At 42.0% G+C, this 17,291-nt stretch overlaps 1 protein-coding gene across 11 annotated transcripts in view; it reads right to left on the bottom strand.

The window, feature by feature from the left end:
* Positions 1-17,291, bottom strand: part of PALM2AKAP2 (PALM2 and AKAP2 fusion) — a 269,801-nt gene that overhangs the window by 82,290 nt on the left and 170,220 nt on the right. For 2 of the 11 annotated variants that reach the window (XM_064641779.1, XM_064641781.1), the window contains exon 1: positions 13,523-13,626. The exons of 7 other annotated variants lie outside the window; for them this stretch is intronic. The gene's annotated coding sequence lies outside the window, so the exon portion shown is untranslated. Of the gene's footprint in view, positions 1-13,385; positions 13,467-13,522; positions 13,627-13,839; positions 13,913-17,291 lie in introns of those variants that run through there. 2 more of the 11 variants (XM_064641782.1, XM_064641783.1) reach the window with 2 other exon arrangements.

The raw sequence follows: 17,291 nt of genomic DNA, 5'->3' as shown, positions 1-17,291 counted from the left end.
TACCCAGTTCTAGCAGGTAAAAGTCTGGATAAGCACTAAAGCAGTATGCTTGGTTCTGCCCTGCTGCAATGGAAAAAAAAAAGCTGGAAACCTTGAAGATTCCTTTTAACTTGTGTGACTGGCTGGTCCCAAAGGCAGGGATACAGTTGACTTTGAAAAGTATGGCCACAAAAGTGAGAGTTAACCTATGAGGCTGAATTTAAAGACCTACCCCACATTTTACATCCTTCTCCTCTTCATGCATGAAGAGAAGCTGACTTGTTAACGAGAGTTAAATCAAGACTTTTAGAAACCTCAGCCTATCAATCACAACCAGTAAAAAATGTTTTAGGTTTGAAGTTTACTGGAACGAGTATGTAGAGACAAGATGATTTTGTTCTTTGTTGGTACCTAGCAGCCCTGTGGAGTTTATTGGTTGCAATGCTGTCTACTGAGCAACATGCTGTATTCGCTTTCTTTATTCTCTATTTTTCTACTTTAGATTTTGGGACAGAAGCTATATCTTATAATGGCTGTATATAATTACTTAAATCCAATTTCCAATCTTAACCAGGGATGTAACGAGGAACTATTAATAATATTTAGAGCAGCATTAATCTATCCCTGCCCTTTCACTTGAATGGTAACAGGAACTATACCATCAGGGAAATAAATTTAAGACAATTTGAATTTTGAGAGAAACATCAGAACAAGAGCTTGGGATCTGCATTGCTGCAACAGCTTGTGTCTGTGGGGAAATCCCGCGGGTACCAGGAAAACAGGAAAAGGTGGGATGATGGGCCTACTCACAGTCTAGTAACGTAAAATACACACACAGGACATCACAGGACTCATACCCAGATGCTGAGCAAGTGCTTCAGTGAAAGTGACTTCAACACAAACTAAAAAAGGGTAAAGTCAAACCTAAGTTTAGGCATCTTGCCTGATTAATACAAAAATGGAATATACTCTACCCCCCTAACACCCTTAAAAAGCATTTTCACATTCTTCAATGGCAGTCAGGCTGGATCAGGAATTAACTTCTTGCACTAAGTGTCAGATGCCAATGATACTTTACTTCGTTACGAAACCTCTAATAAAAACTCAAAATGCTCAATACGTAATTGATACTGACTAACAAAACCAAGTTGTAGTCATGGTCCTCTGAAAAAAACCCAAGACTCTGTTCTGTGTGGCTTCATTGTTTTGCCACTGCAAACTCATCTATCTCCTGGAATAATTAACAAACTCCATAAAGAGTACCATTCTCACTAAACTATAAAATTAGCCAGAGGAATCTCTGAACCTTCAGAAGGGAACTTCTTTTTGGAATTAACTGAATTGACTATGCTTTAAATTAAAAACAAACTAAGAACTAATTTTTCAATTCTGAATGAAACTGAAACCTTTAGAGTGACAGCTATATCTTTAAAAGTTTTCACTAAAATCACACGATAATATCCTGAGGAAAACTAAAGCTACTTTTTTCCCTCTCAACAATATCAGTTTGCAGCTCAACAACACAAGGGTGGAGGAGGAAATTCCTTTATTCTCACCTTCCCACAAAAAAAAAAAAGTTCCTTTTCAGTAAACTTTAGTACAATGAGTTTGTCATCAATTGTTTGCAGGAAACATCTCACATTTTTTTCTTCTATGCAGTGAGTTTGATCGCACCAGGTCGACTTAAGCTTATAAAGGAAAAAAGCAAATGAGAAGCAAAAGCTACAATCACATCAAAAATCATAAATGCCACCAATCTCAGTAAAAGTACCCACATAATGCTCTCAGAAGATCCAAGCAATTATAACTACATTTGTTTGTAGTGATAACACAAGACCAAAGCAATTTAAAAGTGAGAAAAGGCATATGTGACTCCATCAAATAACAACAAAAGTAGCGAGTAAACAAATCAATAACATCAAATAACAACAAAAGTAGCTTACTCCATTCTGAAAGAATGACAAATTTACCACCACAAGGAAGAAGAAAATAACAGCACATGGGCAGCATTCTCACTGTAAGCTGGGACTAACAGGGATTCATAAATATCTTTTTCATTTTGGTTGTTAAAAGGGTGCTGTGAATAAACCGCTTGGCCTGCAGCAACAGTACTGCAATTGGCAAGAGCAAGAATTTAAGAGCAAAAATTAAACATTTACTCTTGCTAATTTCTTTGAGAGGTTTTCACTGCTGAAAAGATATTTCTGAATCTGCTTTCTGATGCTTCTTCTCCTGGTAACTTCCACTGATGGGGAAAAAGCCAATTGCTGCTCCTGCTTGGAAAGGTCTGATCTTTCTCTGAAATAATCAGTGGTAACACAGTAATACTGATCTGTTTGAGAAGGTAATATTCTAGAAAGAAACAGAGAGGCCTGGATGATCTCTGCTTTTTGGTTGTTTAAATCAACCTCTGAAGATGATTTTGACAGGTGGCATCCTGAGGCCTTCCTCTGCCAAAGCCAGAGTGCTGCTCCTGGTACACCCTTTGGTAAGGGGAAGCAGCACTGTGGGAGGAGACCAGAAGTAAGGTCAAGCCCTCAAGGTCGTCTCCTGGCTTCCTGTTCTGGATGAGTGTTATGCATGCCATGTATACCTATCTGATGTTGAAAATGCAGATGCAGGAGCAAAGTGATACCAGGTAATTGCATCCCAGGAAGGCCTTAGTAAATGTAGGCAGGATCTCAGGAGCAAAAATACAGTTCAGTTAAGCTGTCCAAGGCACAATGTGAACAACTCTATGGTGAATCAGACTGAAGGACTGTCATGGTGACAAGGGTCAAAATCTTTTTCTCTGCCACACTACCTTATCAGTTTTAACACTCCAGCAGTGTGGACACTCCAGCATAACTCCAGCAGTTATGGACACTCACTGGGGTACAGCAGCAGCAGAACTTTGTTCAGCTCATAAGGTACTCGTGGGTGCTCCTACCACTGCTGTCACATACCATGCTGCTTTTTAAACACACAGCTTATATGAGCAAGAAACTACCAGTAACAGCTGAACACTCAGAGAGCTTCCCTGAAGAAAATCACTCAACCTTCCTCTCCACCTCACACAAATCAAACAGTGACCAGAGCTGGGAAGGTTAGGATATGTATGCTTTACTCTTATTTAGGCTCTTGACACCCAGTCCCAGAAAACACTTAAAAAAGAAACTCGTATATACCAAAAGAACAGAAGCAAGACAAGGAATAGGTTAAAGGTGGTGGGAGGGGAACAAGAGACTGGAACGCTGGCACTCAGGAAGCAAAAGGGAGACAGACATTGCAAAGGCAACCCAGACTGGAAAATACACTGGTGCAAGAGCTGCTTGCTCCTGCTGAACAAGGGTGTGAGCCAACACCATTGCCCTGGCCAAACTGACTTCCTTGGTCAGTCCTCTGACGGAGCTGCCTGCTCCAGGGGAATGATGTTACTCGCCACCTCCTTCCCATCACAGATTCAGAAGAACTAGGACCCTGCCCTGCCATCCCTAGGAGAGTTATTTTTTGTTGTTATCCTTCTAACAGCCAAACCAAAGAAACTCTGGCAACATTGTCACAGACTGCAGGAAATACTGAGAGAGACTAATAACATATTTCTCTGTTTATCTGTGTTTGTTTGCAAAGACGAAAATCACAGGATCTTCTGCCAAACCATAACCAAGAGCATTACTGAAAATTTGGGCCTTGGGTTTGAAGGTTTTGCTGTTCTGGAGGAGGAGTAGCGTATATCAAAGCTTTTCAGAGAAGGGTATAAACCTCAGCATTTGAACAAGAACAAGAAAGGCCCCAGAGAAGTTATTCTTTCAGACTCGTCTGATCTTTACAATACACTCTAAATATTTTTGTTAGTTTTTAACTCTGCAGCCCAGGAAATGTTTTAGAACTTTAAAGAAAAAAAAAATTACCATTAACAAGCCAAAACTTGTTATCAGTGAAGTTGCTCTATAGTTAAGTAAGACAGGATTCTATTCATTCCCTAGGGCTTCCTGTAAGCTGAAGGAGAGAAAAAATTGGTTTCAGTCTCATGAGACTTTTTTTCCTATCATATATGGTAAGCTTCATATCAAGCCCACACAGTCCAAGTAAATATGAATTTACTAGAAAAAATAAACTTCAAATACTGTTCTACAGCATGAATTACTGATGTCCGGCAACAAAACAGACACACAAAATCTGTTTCACGAAACCAATGCTAACTGTATCACCCAGCATCTAGTCCCAAACGCAAAATGCAACAGAGCAGCAGAGATCTGTTTCCATACTGCCCAGCTACTTAGAATGCCCAAGGTCCTGTCTGACTAGGAGGAACATGAAAAATTTTGTCATCATGATCGTCCACAATGGATCTCCTTTGTTGCTGGAGCCCACCACCATGTTGAGGAATGAAACCATCAAGTCACTATAAAATCTCAGCATCATGCCTAGCAAAGTGAAGCTCTCCTGCTGTGAAACCCTGTCCCCTTCTCTTCTTTAAAAAATTCACATATCCCATCTCAAACTTGTATTTGCCACAATAGGAACTGCAAGCCCTGTCTCATTTTTTTATTTCTCCTCCTCCCTTTTGTCTCCAAAGGAAATAGAGTATTCATTCCAGCATCTAGAAAGAAGATTTAACTGGTATTACGCATTTCCCAACACAGCTGCACTCTGGCTGACTCCTGATGCCAGTGGGATGTTGGGCAAAGGACCCATGTACATACAGGCCTTTTAACTATGAAGTAAGTCTCCATTCATAAAATATGACCAGCCCATTGTGCCCTGCTGGTATACTCCTACTTAACTCACAGGTCCTGGTCACCTAAGAATGCATAGTCAAAGAGCTGGCAAAGTATCCATAGAGGTAACTTGGCATTTTGGCGTTCAGATGTTCACTGTTCACTTCCCCAGTCTGGACCAGAAGACGCAAACTCTCAAAAAGAAAGTGTGAGCAGTGCCCCCTGATCTGATGTTTCACACTTTTTTCCACAGAAGTATCAGCATTTGCAGAGTGGAGCACTGAAGAACCAATTCCTCCCACAAAACTGAGAGGGGAGCTCAACCTGGGCCCAACCCTTCTGTTCTCCAGAAATCATGCATTGCAACATGAGTGCTGTCCATGTGCCACAGACCTATTATGAAGAAAAAGGTGGCACATGTGACATTGGCAGAAGTGCTTTAGTCTTTAATTACCTTAGATTCACTGCATCTTCAGATGAATACTTCTGGCCAATGCAACTTGGCCCCAGTTTTAAATGCTATCTGGCTCTCAACTTAATGAATACTGACATAAATCACCTTCTCTCCCTCTCTTTCTTCCACATTACCCACTATTTTTTAGTAGAAACTGAGCAGTTGATGTGACAAGACTTTTTTTATTTTTTTTTTCTTTTTTGCAGCTGGGATGCTTACCAGTGCCTAACCAGACACACCCACACATGCTACCATCTGCACCTGCAGGATCCCAGTTTTATTCTTCATTCCACAGAAACATGTCCCAGAGGCATGGGAAGAAGAATGCCTAAAAAATACCATGTACATGCTCCTCTGCCCTCACACATCTACACCCCAGGGAGTTAGTGATCAGTTGTTAATACCCCCTTGGAGTGTCTCTCTAGGAAGTCCCTTTTTTGACTGTTCACACTTGCCAAGAACTTAGGGTGTTGGCTTGATTTCCCTTCAGAAAGCTTGCATAATACAGAGTCTTGGAGCACGTAAGAGAACAGTCCTATCATCCTCTTCTTCCAGAAAGAAAACACGTTTCCAGCGGGAGATGGTTTAACACAAACCCTATCCAACTCGTCACAGCGAAGTCACGTCCTTTACCCAGGCCAGCAGGATACACTGACTTGCCAGAGTCAACAAGAACAGTAGGCAAGACACGCCTGAGAGCTGAACTTCTGAGTTTCCCACATATCTCACAAGAAGCAGAGAGGAATTAGGCAATTCTGCTGTTGAACTGTTGCAGCTACACAGATGAAACCCCTGAATAATGGAGAGGCCTGGGGAATGAATGATAAGCAGAACAGCTTAAAAACTTTTTATTCGGAGCAGAAGGCATTTGATGACATCTGACAAAAAGACATGAGCAAGAAATGCCCTTACAAGAAACACTGATTCTATTGCAGGTTCTTTTCAGCACAGTTGATTCTGAAAGACTGGTTTAGTTTGGCTCAATCACTAAACACTATTTGGGATCTAACTGTGATGCTGACCAGCAGCACCCATCCCCAAGAAACCAGCAAAAACTCTGTGCAATTAACTGCCACTCAGTGCTAAATTCTGGGGAGTACTGCTTATGTGCTAATAGTGTCACAAACTGGTTCCAGGCCTGCCTAAATATGCCAGTAGCTGTTGTCCACTTTCCAGCGACAATTCCAAAAGTGATTTTTTTCCCCCAAGGCTGATGCTCCTAGAAATTTCAAGATTACCTGAGCTCCCCACTGCTATCTCTAAATTAATTAGATGGAAAATGATTTTTCGAGAAGTTTAAGGGCTTAAAATATATCCTGGTAAAAAAAGTCAACTAATTAAAAAGTATTTTTAATTTAAAGTGAGAACTATTCCCTAGAAATCTATCAATATGCTTTCTGAGCTGAGGTACCATGCCACTTCTGTTCTCATTAACCAAGTTGATAAATACATTTTATACATTACAATGAACATAAACTTGGGCCTTACAAATATATCACTCCAGAAAGCCAAACAGGCAACAGGATAGGGGTGTTGAGAGTGCCCATCCAAAACACTGTTAAAAAAGGTCTTATTTTCAGAAACTGAATGGGCACTTCTTCAGTCTATGCTGGCTTCTTTTTTAAAGCATTTGATGTGGAACAATCCTAATGCCAAAGAACTCCAATTCCAAAGTCTGGCTGCTGCTCTGCTTCCTCAGAGCTGCTGTTCACCAGCTATTCAGAGGAGACTCAGATGGACTTGAGAATCAGTGAGGAAGAACAAGCTTTCATTGGCAAGAGGATATGTAAAGGAAGCTAATATGTCTCTGTTTGACATTTTTAAATTAAACAAAGTCAGGAATTGAACCAGAACAGTATAAGTGAAAGTAAAGGTTATAAGCAGGCAAAAGAGAGTGATGGAAAGCATCATGGAAACTGGGAACATTAAATGGATGTATTAAAGGACAGGCTCAGGCATCTATCATATGAAACTACAACATCTAAAGCAGCTTATTCTGTGCTACTCTTCAGATTGGACTAAATGATCGAAATGGCTGGTTTGACCAAGCCCATTTCCAGTGATATACTGAACCGGCGTGTTCACAGAAAAATACAGAATTGCCATAAATAGTTTTACAGTCAATGATCTTAAGGGCCTTTTCCAACCCAAATGAATCTACGAAAATACACAGATAAAGGGAAAAGTCAGACCACAACTTGGGTTCAATTTTTCTTTTCAAAGATCCACCAGCAGCAGGAGCAAGGAATAATGAAGGACTGGATCAGCCTCACTGCTCTGCCAAGCACAGCCAAGCCATGCCAGAACAATGCTGCTGGGAACATGCCCTGTTGTGTTACACACTGTGAACAGTTGAAACAAGAGAGTATTGAGACCTGAACATGTTTGAACTCTTGTGGTTGCATATCCTCCTCACACACCTGGTCCTCCAGATTTTCCTTGATACTTTGGCCACAGTCCCTCTCTCTGTGGTGAGAGCAAGCTGTGCCAGTCAAACACATCTTGAAAACACAGGGACAGCGGGAACATCAAACCATGGCACAAACCACGGCACAAACCACAACAGTCTGTTCACCTTGTATGTACTTTAATTGTTTTAAAATCAGGTTAAGTGATTTTGTGGGTTTATTGATAGTAGTTCCTATACCAACATGTGGGTTCTCAAGAGCATTGCCAGCAAAAACCTCTTCTTGCACTCACTCTTGGGGCAGCGTAGCAGTTAATAGGGAACTCTAAAATTGGAAATAAATGACCTATTTCTGAGGAAAGTTGATAGAATAATATTTAAAGATTTGAGATTGGCTTCACATTGTCTTTCTAACAAAGCTACAGGACCACTGCAATACATTCCTGATAGAACAAAATTAGTGAGGCAAAAGATCTGTACAAAAACTGCTGGTTAAATCTCACCTACTTTAACAAAAAAATTTTTTTCTTCTTTAATTGTGTGAAAACTCCAAGCTTTATTAATAGATTTATACTGATTTAATTAATTTGCCAGTAGAGTTTGGTTCATGATTCTAATACACACACACATTTCAGCGAGTTCCTATTTTTGGTCTGTCATTTTCCTGAAGTCTGCTCAAGAAAAGTAATTTAAAAAAAAAAAAAAAAAGGAAACTTCTTAAAAGTGAAGCTTTTCCAAAGATGGGTGGATCTGTGTTGTGTATTAACAGTCCTATTAAGGAATTATTCTCAATTGGCACTACTAAACTTGCCCCATATTTAACGAGACACAAAAATAGGGCATGTATACAGATGGAGCTGTATTTTTCCCTGGAGTGCTGGGGAAAAAAATGGCTGCTATTAAGCTCAACTGAAACAATGCTGGTGTCACTGTTCCAGACAATTGTTGGATTTAATGATTAAAAAATGTCAAGCATCGGTTCCTGAGAAGAACTGTTAGGAAGGAAGCTGCATATGTCCTCATGTGCATCTGCATTTGCACTCAGGCCCAGTCAACAGTCACACTTAGTTACTGGGTGATCGAAGCAGTGGGGTTTGTGGTTTTGGTGGCAATTATTTGTTTCCTTGCTTGGTTTTGTTTGCTTGTTTGTTTTGGGGGGGGGAGGGGGGTGTGTCTGTGTGCGCGCGCATGTGTGTGTTTAAGACAGTCCAATTCTAATGTATCACCAATTTAAAGATATTTTGCAATTACCATGGCAAAAGACAGTTTTTTGCACTGTTTTGTTAAAGTGGTACAGTTTAGCTGCTGGAGAGGGAATAAATGAGATAGATATGAGCCACATTTCCCTGCACCCACTACACCCTTAAAAAGTTTTCCTGATTCATGCATAAATTATATGAACAGATGGTATATAAAGCAACACAAAAAATGTAGAATAAAGCTGGTAAAACAAGAAGCACCCTTCTCTTCCAAAGTACATACAGTAATGTGAATTAAGCAATTTATACAACGGAAATTCTCTGCTCTTTTTCCTTTTTAACACCAGAAAAATAGGAGAATAGGACAATTATGATGCGCAGAGCCACAAAAGAAATCAGTGGAATCAACAGATTCTGGAAAAAAAAAATCCAGATCTTTAGAAGCACCCTTTCCCCCTGGATCATGGTTCATCTCTTTAGTCAATTAGACAAAGTTGGAAAGAAAGTTCCAAAATGAACAGGATATGCTTTTGTGATTCCGTAGCACATACTAAGGTTTTCCCTAGCACTTGTGTAGGTCTTTTAAAGCAATATTCCTAACCTTTCTGAAGATGTATATATGTTTTGAAGGGAATTTGATTCTTTTTAAATGCAATATTAAAACTATCACTTTTGCAGTACATTGCATCTAAGTCTCACACTAAGCAATGCAAGACTTGAGTCTTGGTACACTTAAGTATTTTAACAACACATCTGAGGAATTACTCTACAGATACAGTTCTGCTTTCTCCTGTAGATGCAGCATCTCACTGTCATCATATAAACAAAACTGAACTCTGAACTCTCATTAAGTATAAACTTAAGTCAAATGATCTTCTTTTAAAGTTAAGGATGGCATGATTTACAGTTGTAATGGGTTACTGAAGATTTACAGTTGTAATGGATTACTGAAGATTGTTCATCATCAAAAATAAGCCCACAATTTGTGTTGCTAACCCAGAATTTTAATATGAAAAATGTATCCTCTTTTTTGTTAGTTTTGTCATCATACCAGAACAACCAAGTACTGTGATTGTGATTATTTGCAAAATAAGCTTCCAGTAACAGCTGAAATCACAGTTTCATCACACTGTGTTTAAGCAAAAATTGTAAAAAAGCCCTAAAGATCTTCCAGTGTAGAGAAGAAAAAAAGAAGAAATAAGAGTTCTGTTTTACATGTGAAAAACTTTCGCACTGAGGATTTAGACTTACTTTTCAGTATGGAGTGAGATACATTTATGGTCTCCTGAAATTACTGTTAGCAATGCATATTTTTTAAAGCTTTGTACACATTTCAATACTGATTTACCAGGACTCTCACCTGATGACAGAAAACAATACTGGAAGGCCTTTGAGACGCCATTGTAGTCAACATCTAGACTCCTGGTTAACACTAGGTTTCTTTAAAAAAAACAGTCTTCCCAATCTGAGATGACTGACTCTCTAGAAAAACCTTTCACATTTCCTGGAACATAAGAACAGTTAATGTTACCAATTCCAACTGGACATATCTCATTTTCAGGGGGCCGAGATGGAAGCCACCTCTAATTGACCTACCCTAGGAGAGAGGAAGACTGTAAGGTTTTTGGTTCCTCACTGAAGATCAAACCACATAATCATCCAGTCCTCCTCCATCAAGCTGTACTGTGAAATACATTCTGAGCAGCAGAAAAATCCCAGATAGGAAAGTTCACAGAGTATGGACCTTGCTCAACTATATTCATCTTGACATAAGTAATTAATATTTATGCTTCTCAAGGATGAAACAGACTGATTCGGAATACCTACCTACTGGAGCAATGCAAGCCAAGGTCTTACTATTAGTTAAGCAGACATAACTTAAAATTTTGGACATGGCAGAAGAAAATGAGCACCATTTGGCATATGGCTCAAAGAAAACTACATAAATTATAGATATAACTGCATTTGCTGGCATTCGTTCAGTGCTGCTGCTATATTTGAAAATTAAACTTGATTTTATAGAGCTGTATTCTAGCGGTCTAGGTCAGCAGTCAATTAAAGAACATCCCTTATAGGACAAATGCAATACTCAGGTAAGCCAGCATCATCATAAATAAACAGTCCAACTTTTTCCCCCCCGTAATCTGAAGGCCAAATTATTCCATACCAACTTCAATGAATTGCTTCTAGTGGGTGGGAGTATTGGAAAGGACTTTTCCTCAATGAATTACGAGTCCAGAATTTCCCAGGGAAGCTTCATTAAGTTTTGACATTGAAACAAACACAAACCATCAGCCTAAAAAACAGGAGGCAAGCAATGAGAAGTTGTATGAAAAGTAACACGGAATTTAAGATGGACTTTAGGCAGCCAGGACAGAGGGTGCACATGCGAACCAAGAGTCCCTTCAGCAGAGACTGCTAGGAGAGACAATTGCCAAAACTTCATTTTTTAAAGGGGGTGAGGGGAAGACAGAGAGACCATTTTGGCAGTCTTTACAATCCTGTTTATCCCACAACTGTAAATGTAGTGATGGCTGGTCAGTTGAAGTCAGAACTGTCTGAGAATCATTACAGCAGCACATCCACAAGAGGAAAATCACACTGTGAATAGTAATAATAGGGACGGTTCTAGATGTTGCATTATGTAGTTCTTCTTGCCTTGCTATAAATGGAGTATCAATAGCAGTTGCTAAATCAGCAGGTGTTTCCAGTAGCAAAAGTGAATTTTGCAGTTTAGACAAGACAAACCAGGCACGAATTAAATTATGATCAAAACTATATACCAGACTGCTTGGGATTCTGCTGGGTGTACTTTTCATGCTCTAAGTCATACGATCCTGTATTCTTCACTTAGCCAAAACTCTGGCTGAAGTCAACAGGAGTTTTGAGTAATTTAAAAGGACTGCACACACCCCTCCATACAGAAGCTGCACATCCACTGGGAAGGGAAATAACCATCAGTTGCCACAAAAGCTATGTCTTCCTGGCACTGTTGTAAGATATCTATAAATACGGCTTAATTTACTTAAGAGCTCACCTGGGACCTGTACTCTTTGGACAGTTACTGGAAAACTAATGCAATAAACCAGTGTAACAGTTGTCTAAAGCCAGTATCTGTGTGTCACATTTTAAATTTGTGAAACCTCACTTTGGCAGAGGCCATAGCAGGGCTACAAATGGACTGGCATTCAGATGAAAAATGAAGATAAATCGATTAAAAACACTCAATATTGACTGGTCAGAAATACTTACAATGAATATATTTCAATGAACACAATTTCAGCTATAACTTCAACCCTCTGCTGTTCGCAAAGACATAAAAGCTATGATTTAAAATACATGAAATAACTTGCATTTTTAAGGAAAAAAAGAAGTTGTGCACTACAACAGATACTGATGTTTATATATACACCTTCCTTGGGTTCCTGAGGCTGCTGAGACCAGAAAATGTAATTGTGAAAGTTAAATAAATCCCTGCCAGATAGGCAAAACCTCTGCAAAACACTTACACAGCATGAATACAAATTGACATACCAGAGCTATGAGACAATGCTAGAATCAGAGAATACCACTACAACATTAAACTGTTAATCACTGTTCATAATAAAACAACATGTTTATTCCATTGGTAAAATCACAACAGGAGAATATGCCCTCTCTCTTCTGACATTAAGCTGGTACTTACTCCCCTAATGTACATCATCTAGGAGCTGACGGACAATTCATCTTAAGATAAAAACTAAACTTCAGTATGATGACTGCTCTTTATGGCTAATGATTAGTGTTATCACAAACTCAGACGCTGATACCCACAATAGCTGCCTGCCTGCCCACCTCTGTAATAATTTCAATAACTTTTTCAGAAGAGACGCCGGTGTTTGAGAAGTTTTGAGGACCACTGCAGTGGCCTTAAGCAGAGGTCCAATAAAAAAGAAATAAAATATTTAAAACTCATGCATTGTTGTTACTGAGTAATTTAAAAATAGAAATGTTTGGAACAAAGATACAGGAGATTTTCAGTTCGCAAGGGGGAGTCCAGCAAAAATTGAGATGGCCATGAGAAAAAACATACTGATTAAAAAATAATTACGTCACAGGTCTCAGGATCCCGCCGAAGCCCCTCCACGCCGCCCCTCCATCCTCCCAGCCTGGCCGCCTCCCGCGCACAGCGCCCGACCCCCGGGAGGGCGGCAAAGACCCCCCGCAGCCCCGGACCGCGGCCGGGCGGGGTCAGAGCCGCCCCTCCACCTGCGGACACCGGGGGGATGCCCGCACAGACCCGGCTCTCCGTACCCGGCCCCTCCGCTCCGTCCAGCACCTCCCGGCGGCTCCTCCCGCCCCAGGGGGGTGTGCACACGCGGGGGCTCCCGCGGGCGCGGGGCTGGCGGGCACAGCTCCCGGGGCTGGCAGTGCCAAGGGCAGGAATCTCCCCCTCCAGCATCCCCTCTTCCCTCCTGGCTCTTCCCTTCCCTTCCGCGCATCTGCATTCTCCCTTCCTCTCCTCCTCTCCCCCTCCCCGCGTTTCCATCTTCCCTCCTCGCCTTTCCCCTGCCCCTCGTGGCATCTCTGCCAACAGCCCACCCCGCCTCGCGTTGCCTGTCCCCCTCTCCCCTCTCCCGCCCGCAACCCGCCGAGGGCCAACTTGCCAGAGCCGCAGCCACCGTCGCCTCCCTTCCCTCGGCACTCGGAGCCGCGCTCGCACACACACACACGTACAGGACACACGGACAGACAGGCAGACAGACGGCCCCACACACACGCGCATCCTCGCGCACGGAGGTACCTATCCAAATCGCTCCCGCTCCTCCAGCTCGCAGCGTGCGCTGCCAGCTCCGCGCGCAGCCCCGGCACGTCGGGTCCCCCTTCCTCCTCCTCCTCCTCTTCCTCCTCCTCTTCCTCCTCCCCCCCTTCCCTCCCCGCCCGCCCCCTTCGCCGACGCCAAAAGAGGGGGGCAAAGCCGCCGCCCGCCTCGTCCCGCCCCGCCTCGTCGCGTCCCGTCCGTGCCGTCTCGTCCCGCCCGTCCCGTCCCGCGGGGCGATGCGCTCCCCGCGGAGGCTCCGCGGCCGCCCCCGCGCCCCCCGCCCGCCGCGCTCGGGTTACCCTGCGGCTCCAGCCCTCTCCTGTTACGGATGCCCGCGGCGGGCGGGAGGGGAGGGAGCCGAGTCCGGGGGGGCCGAGCCCCGGCGGGAAGGGAAGGAACGCGGCCTCCGGAGAGTGCGCGGGGCGGGAGCTTCGCGACTCTGGCAGCTCCGGGGGTTTCCAAACCGCGGGTTTCGGAGTGGGGGTTTTCTTGTTTGCTTTTGGTTTGATTTCCCCCCTCCCCCCCCATCTCCTTATTTGTGTGGTTTGACAGCTTTTTTTTTTTTTTTTTTTTTTTTTTTTTTTTGCTTTTTTTTTTTTTTTTAATAGGTAGTGGAGCTGCCGTGGGCTTCTTCAATGTCCTCTGGAACCCAAATATGCTTGCAAGGATTCCCATTGCCATCCTTCCTGTGAAGGAGCTCTGCCTTTTATTTGTGGTTTCAAACGGACTTAATAATCTCCTCAGCTCCTGGTGCTGGAGATGAGGAACAGCTAACCCTCTCTGCTCATCGGTTTGCAGACCTCCACTGTAATCATTTTACATCATTACTTTTCCTGGCTGAAGGGTTGTAGGTTGCTCATGGGGGGGCCTTTGTCCCTAGACTGTTCTGTACCTCCTATCATCCTCGATGCCCTGTTGAGCATGCTCCTCATCTAATAGCTCTTAATTTGAGTTTAAGAAATATACAGTATTTAAGATACGAGCAAACCATGCATTCATCCAGTAGCACAATGATGTTTTTTCTTGACAACATTTTATGAGGAACTTTTGGGCACAGGAGGTGATGTTTTTGTGGAACTGAGAGTTATCATCCTGTGAGTTTACTCATGCCAGCTCAGAGCCAGCCATTTTTAATGACTTGTTTCTCCATGTGCATTATTTCACATTTACCTATACTGCATTTCTTATACTGCCCATTCAATTTCATAGCGTCATTTCCTTATGTAATTCATCAAAATCTTTCCTCTTAGTTCTGATAAATGAATGCCGCTGATGAACTTTGATATTTGACTCCATTCCCAGGTAAGATATGAGAACATTGAACAGCACACCTTGCAGCACTGACCCTTGCAGAACTCCACACTATCCAGCATCTCCCTCCATTGTAAGAACTGGTGATTTATTCCTGTACTTTGAATTTTATCTTCTAAGCAATTACTGAGCTGTACCAGGGCTTTCCCTCTTGTTGTTACTGCTTAGTCTCCTTAAAAGCCTTTGTCAAGAATCCTTTAGAAACCTGGTCTGATATGGAAATTAGATCACCCTTATCCACACTTTTGTTGACCCTTTCAGAGACCTCCAAGAGGTTTGTTTAAGGCAGGACTTTACAGAAGCAGTGTTGTCTCAGATAGATTGCATAAATCCAGGTGTCCTTTAGCTCTAACCCAATTAGCATCTCTTTGTTTGGACAGTACAGTAATGAGGTTTGCAAACCTAGCTCTCCACATTCTATATTGAAGTTTAGGATCAGATTTTATATCCTCCACTCTTCAGGTGCCAGTGTTTTAAATGGGATGTTACATGCTGCTATTGATAATTTAGCTGCTACATTCTCTGGTGAGATGATGCTCACACAGGTGCTCACACAGAGGCACATTGCTACCTGAATGCTGTGGTAGTGAAAAAGTCATATAATAAAACCTAATGACATAAGGAAACTGAGGCATACAGAGATAACTGCAGACCCGTAAGCTGGTGCTATTAATGTAAGTAAGCAGCTTTCCTAATAATCAACCAGATGTGGCCAGGACCCTCTTTGCAAATACATGTGTCTGAAAGCACTCGAGTATGGTACAGATAAAACTCCACCAAGGTCTTTGACACAGGAAATTGTGCCGTTCTATCTATTGGCAACCATCTGTTTTCTCTCTTTGGTACTTTTTTGTAAATCCTCTGAATCAAGGATGGGCTTTTTTTAAGCATATTTTTTACTTGCCAAGAGCACGGGGCACAGGAAGGAGGAAGGGAGACCAGTTCTGAACAGAGATGTTTTAGCTGCACTATCTAGGAATGTTCCCAGGAATGTCTGCAATTCAGTTTCCTCCCCACAGACAGGACTCCTACCTTTTGTCCTTCTAGGATACGGTACAGGACACAGTGCAGGACACAGGCTAGACCCACAGTACCTCCCCATTCAGCCTGTTTGCAGAGAGCAGGCAGGAAAGGTGCAGCAAAGGAAAGGTGCACCTGTGCATGGACAGGCATCACTGCTTGTGCCCTGCCCTGCAGCTGTAAGAGTCTGTACTCCCACAGATATGCCATCCAAATGGCAATGTGGGGCTGTGGAGGAGAGAGAGAGGAAGAGGAGTATGGGGGGTAGCATCCCTTTCGTATGTTTCACAGGTCTAACCATGTTTGTTTTTAGAAACTTCAGCTGCTAGAAACAAAACAAGCCAGAAGGGAAATCAGAAGGGAAAGAAGGAAATAAGTCTTTTTTACTTGTGAAAACCTTCAGAACCGTGCAAAAAGGTCCTCTACAGGCCTCAGAATCATAATTAAAATAAGCATAGTCCAGTCTCATGCTTTCTAAAGGCCTGAAGTTTTGGAGACTGGCAAAACTGGACTGTGGAGAAAAATCTATGGTGTTCATAGCAACAAATGATGTTATACTGCCAAAGGGGGAATTTCAGAGCTGCTTTTCTTGGGTTCACACCCCTCTTTTGTTCCAACAATTACCTTCTGTCCCTTTCCTGCTTACTGGCCTCATACAGGATTGGACTGAACTGTGTGACAGTTCAGTGACACAGATTTTCTTCCACTGGATAAAGCAATATCACAAATGAGACTGATACCCTTCGAATATTTTTTCTTTTCCATATGAGAGGGATGCATTTACTTAGTTTTTATTAGGTAGCACTAGTCTAATATACCAGAGAGGAAATCAAATGTGAATTCACTCTGTATATTTTAGTGAGTTTGCTTATTGCTTCTAATACATATTTTCAGTGGTTGCAACAGCAGAAGAAAATCATGGATAAAAGTTTGTTTTAAAGATGCGGTTTGTTAATGCTCTGTAATTTTTTTACAGCATTGCAGAGACCTTCAGGTAGGGGGAAAGAGGAATTATCTTTGCCAGAGTACAGCCTTCCCTTATTTTTACTGTGAAGTTAAAAAACTTTTACCTAAATAATGAATTGCAAGATTAGTTGGTATTGTCCTAAAAACTCTGAAAGGAGGAAGAGTATAAAAATAGCTGCATTAACCCAATATTTGTCAAGAAAAAATGGTTATTTTTAACACTCAACGACAGTTCCTCACCCGTTATTCTATTTCAGGCCTGCTTTGTGTGCCTTTGAACTGAAGAGGTATTATCCCCAGTATTACATCATTTCTCCTCCAGTGACTGACCAATTTACATCCCAACACTGTGCTGAGCATGTAGGAAAAATTGACAAAAACAGATCCTGAGATTAGTGTGACGTCTCGGAAAACCTCAAGGAAATGCAACTGCATATCTGAACTTCTGCTTCCA

This window comes from Pseudopipra pipra, chromosome Z, assembly GCF_036250125.1.
Source record: "Pseudopipra pipra isolate bDixPip1 chromosome Z, bDixPip1.hap1, whole genome shotgun sequence".
Lineage (NCBI taxonomy): Eukaryota > Metazoa > Chordata > Aves > Passeriformes > Pipridae > Pseudopipra > Pseudopipra pipra.
Note: the sequence above shows the minus strand (reverse complement) of the source record. Positions and strands in the feature narration are given on the sequence as shown.